The sequence below is a fragment of the Ptychodera flava genome, chromosome 9 (genome assembly GCF_041260155.1).
Source record: "Ptychodera flava strain L36383 chromosome 9, AS_Pfla_20210202, whole genome shotgun sequence".
Taxonomy (NCBI): domain Eukaryota; kingdom Metazoa; phylum Hemichordata; class Enteropneusta; family Ptychoderidae; genus Ptychodera; species Ptychodera flava.
The window spans coordinates 471,994-489,505 of NC_091936.1; the positions used below are offsets into that span (position 1 = coordinate 471,994).

The following is a 17,512-nucleotide window of genomic DNA, read 5'->3' on the forward strand; positions in this document are numbered from 1 at the left end:
TTTTCAGGAGCTCAAAGTTCTCATGAGTTACCACTGCTCAATGCAATCACGTGACGTATGATGGGACAGCTTATGACGCCACATATTGTACCTCATTAATTATGCACATATCTAATTTTGAGCGAGCCAATAGAGCTAGAGGTCTGATTTTTGGTATATAGGGCTAACTTAGCAAAACAATTTTTTTGACAAAATGTCACGTGACCTCGGTGACCTTTGACCTCAAATATCCAAATTTACCATAACTCGGTAACCACAAGTGCTACACCCTTCATGTTTGGTATGATTGGACACCTTATGACGCCACATACTGTACCTCAATAATTATGCGCATATGTCATTCTGAGCGAGCCAATAGAGCTGGATGTCTGATTTTTGGTATATAGGGATAACTATAGGAGAAATTTTTTGACCAAATGTCATGTGACCTCGATGACCTTTTACCTAAGATATATGTTTATGTCAATAAATAAGTAACCACAAGTGCTATGTCCTTTGTATTTAGTAGGATGGGAGACCTTATGACAACATACGCTTTACCTCATTAATTATGTACACATCTAATTCTGGGCAAGCGAATAGAGCTAGAGATCTGATTTTTTGGCATATAGGGATTAATTAGCAATATAATTTTTTTTTCAAAATGTCATGTGACCTCGATGACCTTTGACCTTGATTATACATATATATGCATATTTCAGTAACCACAAGTTCTATACCCTCCAATTTTGATAGGATATTAGACCTTAAGATGTCACATCTTGTACCTCATTTATAATGCGCATATGTATTTCTTGGCTGGCCAATACTGCTAGAGGTCTAATCTTTTTTCCTGATTTAGAACCATAACTTAGACATGCCTCATGTGTTTCAAATTGGGAACAACGACATAGACCTATGTGCCCATAGATCTCAACATATACACTCCAGTGATACTTCTTAATGACCACATTTTCCTGCCCGATCAAGACTAATACTCTTATTACAAGTGGGGACTATGTCATTGTCAATGACTTGTTGAGTTAATGGTTGTATCACAGTATTCGATATATCTAATTCTGTATTTTTTCCATTTTATATTCTGAATAAATACATTAAACATATTTCACTGTCTCCAGTACATTACATTTAAGTATTTTCACTTCATGCACTTTATCCCTTTCACACATGTTCAAATATCTGACCAGAGAACAAACACTAAATAGTCCAGGATGGGAGCTACAGTGTCATTGACGCTATTTTTGCCATTTTTGATCAAAAAATGTATTTCTCAAAAAGTACTGGTCTGATAGTTTTGAAATTTGGTATACAGGTTTCTATAGGTGATCTAAGTAATATATATTGAATTTCTGATGAAATCTGTAATTTTGTATTTTTGGGGCAATTTTTGCCATTTTTGGTCAAAAAATGTGTATTTCCAAAACTACTCATCTGATAGCTTTGAAATTTGGTATACAGGTTCCTACAGATCAACTAAATGACATTTATTGAAATTATGATGAAATCTGCAATTTTGCATTTTTGGGACAATTTTTGCCATTTTTGGTCAAAATGTGTATTTCCAAAACTACTCATCTGATTGCTTTGAAATTCTGTATACAGGTTCCTACAGATGAAATTAATGATATTTATTGAAATTATGATGAAATCTGCAATTTTGTAATTTTTGGTGAGGTTTTTGCCATCTTTGGTCTAAAAAATGTGTTTCTCAAAAAGTGCTGGTCTGAAGGCTTTTAAATTTGGTATACAGATTTCTACAGATGAACTAAGTAATATATATTGAATTCTGATGAAATCTGCAATTTTGTATCTTTTGGCAATTTTTGCCATTCTTAGTCAAAAAATGTGTATTTCCAAAACTACTCATCTGGTAGCTTTGCAATATGGTATACAGGTTCCCACAGATGAACTTAGTGATATATATTGAAATTATGATGAAATCTGCAATTTTGTAATTTTTGGGCAGTTTTTGCCATTTTTGGTCAAAAAATGTGTTTCTCAAAAAGTACTGGTCTGTTAGCTTTAAAATTTAGTATACAGGTTTCTACAGATGAGCTTAGTAATATATATTGAATTTCTGATGAAATCTGCAATTTTGAATTTTTGGGCAATTTTTGCCAGTTTTTGTCAAAAAATGTGTATTTCCGAAACTACTTATCTGATAGCTTTGAAATTTGGTATACGGATTTTATAGATGAACTAAATGATATTTATTAAAATAATGAGAAAATCTGCAATTTTGTACTTTTGGGCCAATTTTTCCATATTTGGTCAAAAAATGTGTATTTCCAAAACTGCTCATCTTATAGCTTTGAAATATGGTATACAGGTTCCTACAGATGAAATTAATGATATTTATTGAAAGAATGATGAAATCTGCAATTTTGTATTTTTGGCGCAATTTTTGCCAGTTTTGTTCAAAATATTTGTTTCTCAAAAACTGCAAGTCAATAGCTTTGATATTTGGTATACAGGTTCCAAGGGATTATTGTAATATATGATATATTGAAATTATGGTGAAATCTCCAATTTTTATTTTTGGGGGCAATTGTTGCCATTTTTGGTCAGAAAATTTTATTCTCAAAAAACTACTCATCAGATAGCTTTGATTGACGTGTTCTTAGGAATGATCCCATGTGGTATATTCAAATTATGATGAAATCTTCAATTGTATATTTTTGCAGCGATTTTAGCCACTTTTTTCTGGCCACTGAAATGAGCTATCAAAGATTTCCACTTTCTTCATCAACATGTGTCAAAAATAGTTATTCTCTACATAAACACAGCGGAGTTATATCGACCGCTAGGTCGCTTGTTTTCTTTTTTCACTGGAAAATTAATAGAATTAATATATATTTTAAGTCAGATACTGATATTAAACTGTTATTTTTGAATGTAAGAGGACTTGGTCTCCCAAAGAAAAGTAAATCAATTTTCCATTAGATCTCAAAAAAGAAACCAAATATTGTGATGTTGCAGGAAACACATAGTACAGTTTCAAGCGAAAAATTCTGGTCTAGCCAGTTTAAAGGAAACATGATATTTTCACATGGTAAATCCAATAGTAGGGGGGTAATTTCTATATTTCGTAATTGTGACTACACAGTTAACAAAGTTGTGTCAGATATTATTGGAAGATACCTTATTCTAGACATTTCAATGATATCTGACATTTTCTTTTAGTAAATTCTTATGCACCTACGGATGAGTACCAGCATGCATGTTTTTAGAAAAATCTCCTACAGACTGTTTTGGAAAATGTGACTGATCCGGCTGTTTCTATCATTTTGGGAGGTGATCATAATTTTGTTTTAGATCAAAACAGAGATCGGAAGGGTGGAAACCCAAGGATATGGAAAAACTTTCTTACCATTGTCAACTAAGCTATGGAGTACGAGTCTACACTGACGCTGCTGTACGCCACAGTACCACTTGCCTCGGTGATCGGTCATGCCCCGTGGGAGAAAGCTGAGTCTTACTGACTTGGTGATAAAACGAAAAACAATTTTTGCTGATTCCACCAGAATTCGCATAGGTGACTAGCCCAGTTACGTGCGGTTGATACATAGCGGCCACCGCGTGGTATGCATAGGCGCATACCACGCACGCGGCGAACCACACGTACTGTGTGGCAGACGACAAAATGTAGTCATCGGAGGCGGCTAATATTTAACACGTAAAAACTTATGTTTATGTGGTATTGGTTAAAAATATAATACAACTGATTTAGAATAATGACAACGACAAAGCTAAGAAGAAGTTTTCAAAAACTGACCTGTGGTAAAGGCATAATGCTGTATATAAAGTCTTCGCAGTGGGAGGTAAAATTGCGTCGTTCGAATTTATTATGGACTCCCTAGAATATTGTCAATCAGCGCAACAACAAACCTTCGGTGGATTTCGCGTCATAATCAGAAACGATCGTAAAACTTCGGGATGTGAAAAATACGCTCGGGAAATGACATATTTTTAGCTCACATTTGGTTATACCAATGTGAGTTTATCGTATAGGCTGAAGTCGATGGCGTCTGTATGTCTGTGTGTATGTATGTATGTATGTATGTATGTATGTATGTATGTACGTACAGTATGTCCGTCAACATCAAAAACACGCAAACCGCTGCACATTTCAGTTTGGTATTTGGTGTGTGGATGCATCCTGGGCTATAGATTAGATTTTGTTCAAATGAAGTCAGCATTGCCAAAATTATGCAAATGAGCTTACAAAATGTGAAAATGGTTAAGAATTAATAACTCAAGAACCGCTTTTTTGATTGCTTTGAAAATTTGTGTGCAAGTACCTTAGGTGAACCTTATACAGTTTTATGAATATTGTGACGATATCCTTAATTTTGTATTTTTGCTGAATTTTTTTGTGATTTTTCTCATTTTCAGTAAAAAGTCTTCTTCTCTGAAACCGCCAGCCCAATCGCTCTCAAATTTGGGTTGTCTCTTTGCAAGGGTGTTACTCTTCTAATTTGTTGAAATTATGACAAAATTGGGAAATTACTATTTTTGAGCAATTTTGTCATTTTTGGTCAAAAAATCTTAAACAGTATTTCCTTTTTAAAACCCCTGGACAGACAGCTTTCATATTTGGTACACAGATGTACAGAGATGACAATAGTTAGATATGTGGAAATTGTCCTGAAGTATAAAAATTTGTATTTTAAGACAATATTGTCATTTTTGGTTTAGAAAACTTTATCTCAACATTACTTGCTTGATAGCTTTGTAATTTGGTATAAAGTCCCTTGTTTGATAACTTTGTAATTTGGTATAAAGTCCCGAAAGATGTTATTAGATAAATATTCTGCTCAAAGTGTTGAGAAACCCCAAAATTTGTATATTTTAGGTAATTTTCTTAGTTTGTGACCTTAAATGACCTACACCAACCCAAGATATGTTGTGAAACAATTTTGAAGGCTGTGAACATAATTTTGTCATATTTGGTATCAATTTGTAGGAAAATTTGATCCAGAAAACAAAGCTGAGGTGATTTTTTTCATTTTGGACCAATTTTTGCAACTTTTCTATGTAAGACATACAAGAACTGATGAGAAATTTGGATCCAGGATAATTCCAGATGTTGTAATCACCGCCCACAGTGGAAGGCATTTCACTATCTGTAACTAACTTAAGTGCTGTTTACATTAGAATGATAACACTCATGGCATTAATTAAAAAATCGCCAAGGTTGTAAATGTACTTCCTGTCATTAGTCCCCGCGGACGAAGTCCGGCGGGGACTTATAGATTGGGTCCCGTCCGTGTGTCCGTCCGTCCGTCCGTCCGTCCGTCCGTCCGTCATCAACAGTTTCTCAGACACTGCCAAACCAATTTTGTTCAAACTTGGCACAAAGGCATAGCACTATGACCTACAGATGCACATCGATTTATTTTGCGATACGATCCAATATGGCCGCCAGGCGGCCATTTTATTACAATTTTTTCATGTACTGAGCCATAACTTAGACATGTTTCAACCGATTTTATTCAAAGTTGGTACAAGGACATTGATCAATGTCATAGATATGCATGTCAATTTGTTTTGTGATATGATCCAATATGGCCGCCAGGCGGCCATTTTATTACGATTTTTTCATGTACAGAGCCATAACTCAGGCGTGTTTCAACCGATTTTATTCAAAGTTGGTACAAGGACATTGACTAATGTCATACATATGCACATCGATTTGTTTTGTGATACGATCCAATATGGCCGCCAGGCGGCCATTTTGTTTCGATTTTTTCATGTACAGTGCCATAACTCAGGCATATCTCAACCGATTTTATTCAAACTTGGTACAAGGACATTGACCTATGTCATATATATGCGTGTCGATTTGTTTTGTGATACGATCCAATATGGCCACCAGGCGGCCATTTTATTACGATTTTTTCATGTACAGCGCCATAACTCGGACATGTTTCAACAGATTTTATTCAAAGTTGGTACAAAGACATTGACCAATGTCATATATATGCATGTGGATTTGTTTTGTGATATGATCCAATATGGCCGCCAGGCGGCCATTTTGTTAGTCCCCACGGACACCGTCTGGGGGGACTTATAGGTTTGGTCGTGTCCGTGCGTGTGTGCGTCCGTGCGTGCGTGCGTGCGTGTGTGCGTCCGTGCGTGCGTCCGTCCGTTCACGCAGATATCTCAGAGATGCAAGGAGCGATTTCATTCAAAATTGGTACAAGAATTACTTCATATGTCATACAGATGCACGTCAATTTTTTTTGTGATACGATCCAATATGGCCGCCAGGCGGCCATTTTCTAACGATTTTTTCATGTACAGAGCCATAACTCAGACATGTTTCAACCGATTTTATTCAAAGTTAGTACAAGGACATTGACCAGTGTCATAGATATGCATGTCAATTTGTTTTGTGATACGATCCAATATGGCCGCCAGGCGGCCATTTTCTAACGATTTTTTCATGTACAGAGCCATAACTCAGACATGTTTCAACCAATTTTATTCAAAGTTGGTACAAGGACATTGACCAATGTCATAGATATGCACGTCAATTTGTTTTGTGATACGATCCAATATGGCCGCCAGGCGGCCATTTTGTAACGATTTTTTCATGTACAGAGCCATAAGTCAGGCATATCTCAACCGATTTTATTCAAAGTTGGTACAAGGACATTGAACAATGTCATAGATGTGCACGTCAGTTTGTTTTGTGATACAATCCAATATGGCCGCCAGGCTGCCATTTTCTAACGATTTTTTCATGTACAGAGCCATAAGTCAGGCATATCTCAACCGATTTTATTCAAAGTTGGTACAAGGACATTGACTTATGTCATACATATGTACGTCAATTTGTTTCATGATATGATCCAATATGGCTGCATGGCAGCCATATTGGTTACAATTTTTTCGTGTCCTTAGCCAAAACTTGGGCACGTCTCAACTGATTTATTCACCGATTTTATTTAAACTTAGTACAGGGACATCGACCTATGTCATACATATGCACATTGATTTGTTTTGTGATACAATCCAATATGGCCGCCGTGTGGCCATTTTTTCCGATTTTTTCATGTCCGGAACCATAACTCAGACATGTATCAAGCAAATTTATTCAAAGTTGGTACAAGGACATTGACTTATTTATACATATGTATATCGATTGGTTTCACGAGATGGTCCAATATGGCCACATGGTAGCAATTTCGTTATGGTTGTTTCATGTCGAGAGCCATAACTCTGGCAAACTGATCTTATTCAAAGTTGGTACATGTACATTGACTTATGTCGTACATATATTGTTGATTTTTTAAACAGTAAGATCAAATATCGCTGCATGGCGGTGAATTTGTTACAATTTTCTTATGTACAGAGCCATAACTCAGACATATTGCCACCAGTATCATTCAAAGTTGGTACAAGGACATTGACCTATTTCATACATATGCTCCTCAATTTGTTTCACGTCATGTAGCAGTAACATGTCAATTATTGAAGTTTCGTAAATAGGCTGATATGTCAAGAAATACTGCATCAAATTCATGAAACTTTGTACAGATGTTAAGCTCACATTGCTTTAACATTGAAAAAGACATTTATCAGTGTCATTTTAATTAATTTGTAATTGCATAAGTAATGAACTTTCCTAATTAGGGTGATATAGCCACAAATTAATACAACGTCAAATGTGATGAAACTTGATACAGATGTTGATCTCATAGTGTTGTAAATACTGCATCAAACTTTATGAAATATGGTACAACTGATAATCTGTTAAGTGTTAGGATTGTATGCAAAAATGTTTTGCAACATCCTGTTGATTAATTCCTAGTAGACTCATTTTATGAACTTTAGGATGGTGGCCTACATTGGTTTTATGTTTTCATCACCATGGAACTCATTCTTGGCCATTGAGTGCCATCTGTATCAAAGTATTTTATCACAGACCTAATTAATGAAGAGGACTCTATCCTCTCTGAGGACATGTAATCAAAGTACCCATTAACAAGTGGGGACTGTGTCATCAACGATGACTTGTTATGATTTTTTCGTGTACAAAGCCATAATTCAGGCATATCTCAACTGATTTTATTCAAAGTTGGTACAAGGACATTGACCTATGTTATACTTATGCACATTGAATTGTTTTGTGATACGATCCAATATGGCCGCCTTGTGGCCATTTTTTTTACGACTTTCCATGTCCTGAACAATAACTCAGACATGTATCAAGCAAATTTATTCAAAATTGGTACAAGGACATTTACTTATAGTATACATAAGTACATTGATTTGTTTCTCGATATGGTCTGATATGGCCACATGGTAGCAATTTTGTTGTGGTTTTTTTCATGTCGAGAGCCATAACTCTAGCAAGTCTCAACTGATTTTATTCAAAGTTTGTACCTGGACATTGACTTATGTAATACATATACGTGTTGATTTTTTAAACAGTAAGATCAAATATCGCTGCGTGGCGGCAAATTTGTTACGATTTTCTCATGTACTGAGCCATAACTCAGAAATACCGGTATTTCCACCAGTATCATTCAAAGTTGGTACAAGGACATTGACCTATTTCATACATGCTCGTCAGTTGTTTCACGTCATGTAGCAGTATCATGTCAATTATTGAAGTTTCATAATTAGGTTGATATGTCAGAAATACTGCATCAAATTTCATGAAACTTTGTACAGATGTTAAGCTCACATTGCTTTAACAGTGAAAAAGACATTTATCAGTGTCATTTTAATTAATTTGTAATTGCATATGTAATGAACTTTCCTAATTAGAGTGATATATCCACAAATACAACGTCAAATTTGATGAAACTTGATACAGATGTTGATCTCATAGTGTTGTAAATACTATGACAGAACCCCATGGCCGGTGAGTGCAAGCGCGCCGTACTAGCGGTATTTGCACGAGTGCTGCGGTGTATTCGGCGGCAGTCCTTTCACGAGCGAAGCGAGTGAAAGGACAGCCGAATACAACACAGCACTCGTGCAAATACCGCTAGTACGGCGCGCTTGCACTCACCGGCCATGGGGTTCTGTTATTATTACATATGTTCTATCTTTTATTTGCATCATTTATCGAGAAAATCGACGATTAGTCGTGCGTACTACTTGTCTGTCAAAGCTTCAGGGCGACCCTGCGGAGTTATATAACATTGACATCACTGTAATGAGGCATCGAATCAGCTTTCAATTTTCATTGGTCAGCGCCGCCACACCCTCTATTTTGATTGGCTAAACTATTGTTTACTTGTTTATCAAGGATGACGTAAGAGGAACGTTGGAGGGCTCGTAACTCTGATTGCGACCGCTCACACATACATACGTAGCCACAGATAGCCAAACGAAGAGAACTTTGAATATGGAACGCTTTTGATTTTTCACATTTTGAGCTTGAAATTCTTCTAAATGATCGATACAAATAACAGTTCGAAGATTTTTACGGGAAATTTAAGATACGGCAAACGTAACTTGTCGAATGATCAAATTTCAGTGTTTAGGCTACCTTGCACAGAGATCACTGTTATCATTAGCGTGTAGGACACACAAGCACAGAGTAAACTGCATGCAAAAGTGACTTTCTATTGTAAACAGGGAATGTCCAGTGAGAAACTACTGGCAAAAACGTCTCTGAAAATGTTAACTGTTTGTTAAATTGGCTCCGCTGCGTCCGCAGTTATGTGTTTCGATGTATGATGGCCGCCGTGGTACGGGGCCACCGTGTATCCATAGAACTAGAAACGGACGTCGCCAGTTGTCCATGTTTTTGCTTCGCTGACAAACAAACTACTCTTCCGGATAATAAAAATCATCCTCACACTATAATAAGTACAGACAATTTTCTTTGTTGTGGTTTTAATCGGTAATGCCATGCATTTTACTATAACTAGCATCGAACCAAAGTGAAATGAAATCTTGTAGACGGCATTTTTTGTGTTTACAAACAAAAATAGTTCCGGGTCAAAGTTGGTAAATACTCATTAACATAAAGGTATGGCATAATGTTTTTGGTATTGCACTGCAGTGCAAATACTGGTAGTACGCGCGCGCTTCGATGCAAGTAATCTGTGGTACATATGTAATAATACATTAAACTTTATGAAATATGGTACCGGTTATCTATTAGTGTTAGGATAGAATGAAAAAATGTTTTGCAACATCCTGTCAACTAATTCCCAGTTGTCTCATTTAATTACCTTTAGGATAGTGGCCTACATTGGTTTTATGTTTTTCATCACCATGGAACTCATTCTTGGCCATTGAGTGCCATCTGTATCAAAGTATTTTTATCACAGAACCTGTAATCAAAGTACCCATTAGCAAGCGGGGACTGGGTCATCAACGATGACTTGTTTGGTCTTATGTAATACCAATAGGGGTGGAACATTTGATATTCAGGAGGGTGTAGGGTCTAGAGATTGATGATGTAGCATTACTTTTTTACCAGATCCCTTGTGCATTTTTTGCCCACTCCCACCTTTTCTTTTTATCAAGCCTTCTCTGTTTTTGTTGTTGACATTTGCTTATGTATTTAGGATCTGCTTCTCCCATTGCTATAGAAGTTGATATGCATTTTCCTAAAGATGACCTCCAGTACCTAAGTTGGAGACCTTATTTGCTTTTGTCATTCTTGTGTTTCCTGGTTTAAATATTTCTCGAATGGACCAATTCAAACCGAATGTGAGCACATAGTGTCCTTGACGGTATTTTTATCGATATCTAGAGATCTGCGCGCAGTCGCCACGTCAAATATCGACCGTTGGCATTACAAAATTGTGTTTTAAAAATGTTACAAAATAGGAGTGCCTCTTTAACACAGCAGGGCTTGATGTGGTCTTGTTTACATCTTTAATCAGCTACATGCTCTCAGTTACACAACACACCAGGGCCACTCCATGCATGTCAAACAGAGAAACATAAACAAATCACAACACTTTGCAATGTCATGTATCTTTCATTTTTACTTGTGATGAACAAGTGAGAGTGAAAGTTCAGGTAGCTTTGGGAATTGACTTGCTAGACCAGCATCATATAAACTTACATGTTCAAAATACCGGTACATTTGTAAATGTATTTTAGGAGTTCCTGATTGGACTCAATGGTGCACTGCAAGAACCTTTTCAACATAGCGATTCTAATAAAATGTAAAAAAAGACAGTTACAAGGCATCCTTTTCACTGAAACACTAGCAAACATGATTATGATGTGTTCTATTACTTGTAGCTCATTTCATTTATACCATTTAGACAAATTTTTCACTATTATTTCTATTTTTAGCTTTAAGGTATTTTTTAAAGTTGTAACAGCTCTAGTACTTTCTCTTTCGTTCTGTTTTTGAGGTATACTGTGATGAGAATGTTGCCTTACAGTATTTCATGATTCGATTCATCTGTAAGAACTAGGATTGCAATGATTAGACCGTTGTAAGCAACAGATAACTTATCATTGTGTCCAATTGTCAGGAATTCCCAAAATTGTTTAATATGTAGATTCACTGACACTGGACAAGCGAAAATTTCAAAACCTTCCTGAACTTTCAAGCTCATTTGTTCATCACGAATAAAAAAGAAAGATACATGACATTGCAAAGTGTAGTGATTTGTTTATGTTTCTCTGTCTGGCGTACAGTGGAGTGGCCCTGGTGTGATGTTTAATTGAGAGGTGTAGCTGATTAAAGATATAAACAAGACCACATCAAGCCCAGCTGTTAATGTTGTAAAAATCGCTGATACACAATACCTTGGCTAATTAAGTTTTGCAGCTTGATCGGATTTCACTCTAACTGGCTGTCAACTTCAATGTGTTTTTGGTACATAGAGATAACTATGGGAGCAAAGTTTTTCAACAAAATGTCACATGACCAGCCACTTCCTGTGTTAATTATGCACATACCTAGTTCTGGACTTCATAATAGAGCTATAGTTCTGATTTTTGGTATGTAGGGATAACTATAGGATACAATTTTTTGACAAAATATCACGTGACCTTGATGACCTGTGACCCCAAATATACACATATGTCCATAACTCAGTAACCACAAGGGCTACACCCTTCATATTTTGTATGATGGGAAACCTTATGATGCCACAACCTGTACCTCATTAATTATGCACATATCTAATTTTGGGCAAGCCAATAGAGCTGGAGGTCTGATTTTTGGTATATAGGGATAACTATGGGATACAATTTTTTTGACAAAATGTCACTTGACCTCGATTACCTTTGACCTCAAATATACATATTTCTCCATAACTCAGTAATCACAAGGGCTACACCCTTCATATGTGGTATGATGAGACACCTAATGATGACGCATCCTGTACCTCATTAATTATGCACATATCTAATTTTGGGCAAGTCAATAGAGCTGGAAGTCTGATTTTCGGTATATAGGGATAACTATGAGATACAATTTTTTTGAAAAAATATTATGTGACCTGGATGACCTTTGAGCTCGATTTCACAAATACTACTGTAGTCTTTCATCTTTTTTGCATATTTATTTCTCTATTGCACCTGTGCAGACAGAAAGATGGTAAACATTTTGCAGAATTACTTAATCGTCTCAGAGTTGGCCAGTATACACAAGAAGATATAAACCTACTTCAGCAAAAGGCTGATGAATTTTCTGGTCAAGCAGATCAATGTGAAAATGCAATTCACTTGTATACTACAAATTTAAATGTTGATAAACACAATGAAGCAATTTTCACTAGAGTGCTGACAGAGAAATTACGGTGGCTCACCTGCATTCCAATGAAGTAAATGGCGCTTACTCACTTTACTAGTCGGCTAATAATAAACCGCCACATACTCCATCAGGATAGATTGGTGTTAATGTATGCAACTTATATTAATGAGCCAAATCATGCCCTATATACAATTAAATGTATCTAACACAAATCTTGTGTATCCCGTATCCCAACCAGTCTGAAAGGAGCCTATGAAATTTGCATAAAAGTTCGTGTTGTAGAGCCTCGTTTTCGTCACGCTGACCGCCACTGCAGTGAGGGATAAAATGCGGCGAAAGGGCGGGCTTTAAATATCGACGTGCAGCAAAACGTACAATAGCTAGAACTATAATTTTTGCTTTCAGTTGTAGCATACATACTAAGGGACTGGTCAGTTTCTTCGGCCTGGGGGGGGCCGGTGGATTATTTTTTGCCGACGTCAAAAAGTGGCTGACCCCCCCTATTCCAAATTTTGAAAACAGGGTGACCCCCCCTATTCCAAATTTCTAAAACAGGGTGACCCCCCCCCCCCCCCCCGGGCGCGACAAAGGTAAAACAAAAGATGGACATAAATTATATATATATATATATATATATATATATATATATATATATATATATATATATATATATATTATATTTTACATTTTACATATATTTATATTTTAAATAGTCATTCTATGTTTTAGTGAAATTGTTGACATGTCAGTTGTAAGATAGGAATTTCAAAGTGTCAATCTTAAAGTTTAAATACAGTACATTTTGAATGAGCTGTATTTTGAATTAGCTGTGATGTATTTCACACTTTCTCTGCTTAACCAGATGTCCTGAACTGTTTGTACAGAAATGGATGTCAATCATTAATATCAAAGAGGAAAAAGAAGTGAATCAAAACTTTGATGGGTGTTAAGACTTGCCAACCATCCAATTAAATCTACTGAGGAGCCATAGAGAGCTTTTTTAGCCAAATCTGATCTGTACAGTGTCTGAGAGGACCTTTTCTTGTGTAACATTGAAACCATAAAAGCACAGCTAATAATGACAAAAACTGCCTTTTTTAACTGTTATTTTGTTCATAAAAAGCATCTTTCTACAGAAAACCTATGAAACAAGGAAAATAACTGCATCAATGAGAAGGAAAGATATCTTGTCATTTTTCTATCTCTAAAATAAGTCACTGTATCAAATATATATTGTGAAATATTTGTGCATGTTGCTTTCTCATACTGAATTCTCACAGAGAGAACAGAAAAGTATCAGGAATTTGTCATCCTTTTCATATGAAATGCAGATTTCATAATGGTACACTTTCACTTAGCAAACATCAAGATATCTCTGAAAGTATGGCGCCCAAAGGGCGCGCCAAAAAATATGAAACATCCTGATATCTCTGATATATATGCCTTGTATATTAAAGTCATGCAGCTGAAGGGCATGCTGAAAGATGTATGATATATTAAAGTAATGAGCTTGAAGAGCACGCTGAAAAATATTGAACATACAGATATCTCTGATGTATGTATGCTTGATATGTTAAAGTTGGGCGTGCTGAAAAATATGACTGATTATTAAAGTTACGCGCCCGAAGGGCGCGCCGAAAAATACAACTGAATGATGAATTTTGTGGCTGACACTAGCATTTTAGGCAATGATAAGCCTGTGTCAAAATTCAAAAACACACTGACCCCCCCTATTGGGCATTTCAAAAACATGGTGACCCCCCCTATCACCAAAGCCAAAAGCAGGGTGACCCCCCCCATGAATCCACCGGCCCCCCCCAGGCTGAAGAAACTGACCAGTCCCTAATGATCTATTTTCCTAGGGTTAACTCACAAAAGTTGAGAAGATTTTATTTAAATCGCTACAAAGTGGGTGGCGAGGTCGACCCGCCAAATGCGGAAGTAAACTTCACCTTTTTCGTAAAACAGCTCGATAATGACCTTAGAGGTCTTAAGCCAAGCCGAAAATTTCAGAAAATATTCATTTAACTATTATCAACATTTGGTGAAATTTTCATGACCGTGCGACCATGGACATGTATTTGCGGCAGTGTTGAATGTTGGCATGCAGTTACCATATCGCTGTATACGTAGATCTCGAGGGTCTATGAGTATACGAACACCCGTCACGCTACGTACACTCCACGCTGTTTACTGCGACCAAACCACTTGTTGTTCACACGGCGCGGGCGTTACACTATTAATCTTTCATTTTTTTCAAAGTTTACTCCTATAATCGGGTCACTGATGTAATATATAAATAAAGTATATAATTAATGTCACATTATGACCATCAATACTTTAAAAAAACCCAAAATTTTTGCTAGGGCCTACATGAGTTATAAAATGTGCCATGTCTAATTCGAGCACGCACCGTTGCCGGCAATGCTAGCAGGGACGGCCGCAGCGCGCAGCTGTTCACCGGCTATCATTCTAGCCGCATCTATTGTATATTCACGTACTCGTGTGCGGGATACAGGGTAGCCGTATTTATCCATGGAGATTTTTTGCGGCCGATGTTATTTCCTACAGTTTTTGTATGATTGCTAGCTACTAGAATGCGAAAACGGAAAAAATCACTCATAAATGAAACGGCACTGCTAGTCAGTACGACGGGTGTCTTCCACTATACTAAGTGTACGGCGGCATACAGTGATAAACATAGCCCTTCTGTCGCGGTGTCACCGTAGTGTTTTTTTTCCATTTGCGCTGTCCACGACTTTACCGAGAAGCCAGCCAGGCAGATTGTGTTGGCCAGTGAGGTAACACAAGCTTGCAGTCTGGCTTCCTCGTCACAATCATTGAAAGCATAAATAGAACCGAAAAAATCTGCTAAGTTAGCCGGTTATGACCGAGAAAGAGCTGAGAGAGTCTACGTGTACACCTCACGCTGCGCTGTACGCTGGTCGCCATGTTAGATTTAACACATGAACGGCGATGCATAGTCAACTTCAACGAGACGTGTTTCAATAACGGAGGCTTAAGCCACTGAGATTTTTTCAGATCGTATGGACCTACTCAAGATACGTCTCCTCCCTTCTTCTCATGGAAATTTGACTTTGGATATGCTTTTGCGGCAGTGTTTAGTGAACGGCATTTTCGGTCGCTCGAAAACCATGAAAATTAGGCTAACGCAAAAACGAATCGATAAAACCCCACAAAAATTCATCGGCGAAAACTAACTAAGAGTACAATTCAGCCGCTAACTTGAAACAGGACGGATGCTAAACGAAGGCTGAGATATCTGCGGATAAAATTCTGGCGAAAAATGCCATAACCGTCACTCACTGGCTAGAGGGCGCTGTTCGAATTTGAACTAAATCCCTAATTATGCATGCAAATGAAGTACCCTCCTTTCAGACTGAACCCCATGCCTCCAAGTCAATTACTACTTACCAACAACCAACTACTTCAACTGGCCTCACACTTGAGGAGCTTCAGTGTCCTTGACGCTATTTTTAGCTCACATTTGGTATACCAATGTGAGGTTATAAGCTGAGTCAGTTCATTTGCATCTGATTTGCATGTCTGTATATTGGTGGGTATGTATGTGCGGATGTATGTCCGTCACACACAAAGGCTCCCATACCGCCAAAGCTACCGTCTCAGTATTTGGTGTACAGGTAGATGTAGGGGATGAGATGTGAATTTGTTCAAATGAACACATCAGTGTCAAAAATGTGCAAATGAGGTAAGAAAAAGGGAAATACTGCAAGTGTGCAGGAATGGTGGCAGTGAACTGAATCAGCCAACACATCTGAATAAGAGGATTTCGACCTTAAACCTATTTGTATGCAGGGTACCTATTATGTTTGGGAGTGGTAGCAGTAACTGAAACAGCTAATTGATCATTTCCTGTCATTGTTTATGAACTGTGACATATTAACAGATCTGCTGAAACCATATGGATGTCTATTTTTGTACATCCATGGTAGAAAGATTCTCTGATATTGTTGCTAAATTTGACCTTCGATCAGTACCTAAAGTTTCAGACCTAATTTACTTTTGTCATTCTTAATTTTCTGGTTTAAATATTTCTTGTTGTTTTTCTGGTTGTACTGTGCAGAAATTGTCATAACATCAATGTATAATTTTCCTGAACTGAACAGAGATAGAAATAACACTTATTGTTGATCTTTGGTATGTACCAATTCTGATCAAATTTGAGCGACACCGTATAATTGCGGTATTTTTGAATACTTTGATTTGTGTGATGTCTGGAGAACTTTACATCCTAATGAATTGTCTTTTCCTTAGAAAAGGTTTAACCCTTCGATTATTCAAAGTAGAATTGATTATTTTCTTTTTAGTGACAATATTCTTAACATTATTTCTGATACTTCTATTTGCCCTTGTATTTTATCTGATCACTCAGCAATTGTTTTAGAACTTAAAGTTGAGCCAATTAATAGAGGTCCTTCATATTGGAAGTTCAATACAAGTTTATTGCATGATGAACATTATGTGAAAATAATTTATGACAATTTTCCGCATTGGGTTGAAGAAAGTTCTGTCCCATCAAATATCTCCTGTGTATGGGATTGGTTGAAGTACAAAATTAAGGTACAGACTATCAAGTACAGTAAAGAAAAAAGTAAAAGACGAAAAAATAAGATTGTTATTTTGGAAAAACAGTTATCTGATTTGGAGAAGGAATTGGCAGTCAATCCCTCTCCACTTGTTTTAACTCAGTATGACTCTGTTAAAAATGACCTTCAGATTGAATATGATTATGATACTGAGGGGGCAATCATTAGGTCACGTACAAATTGGCAT

General features: G+C 36.8%; 1 protein-coding gene across 2 annotated transcripts in view; it reads left to right on the forward strand.

Moving 5' to 3' along the window:
* Nucleotides 1-17,512, forward strand: part of LOC139141336 (prolyl 3-hydroxylase 1-like) — a 328,430-nt gene that overhangs the window by 37,553 nt on the left and 273,365 nt on the right. The gene's annotated exons all lie outside the window — the stretch shown is intronic.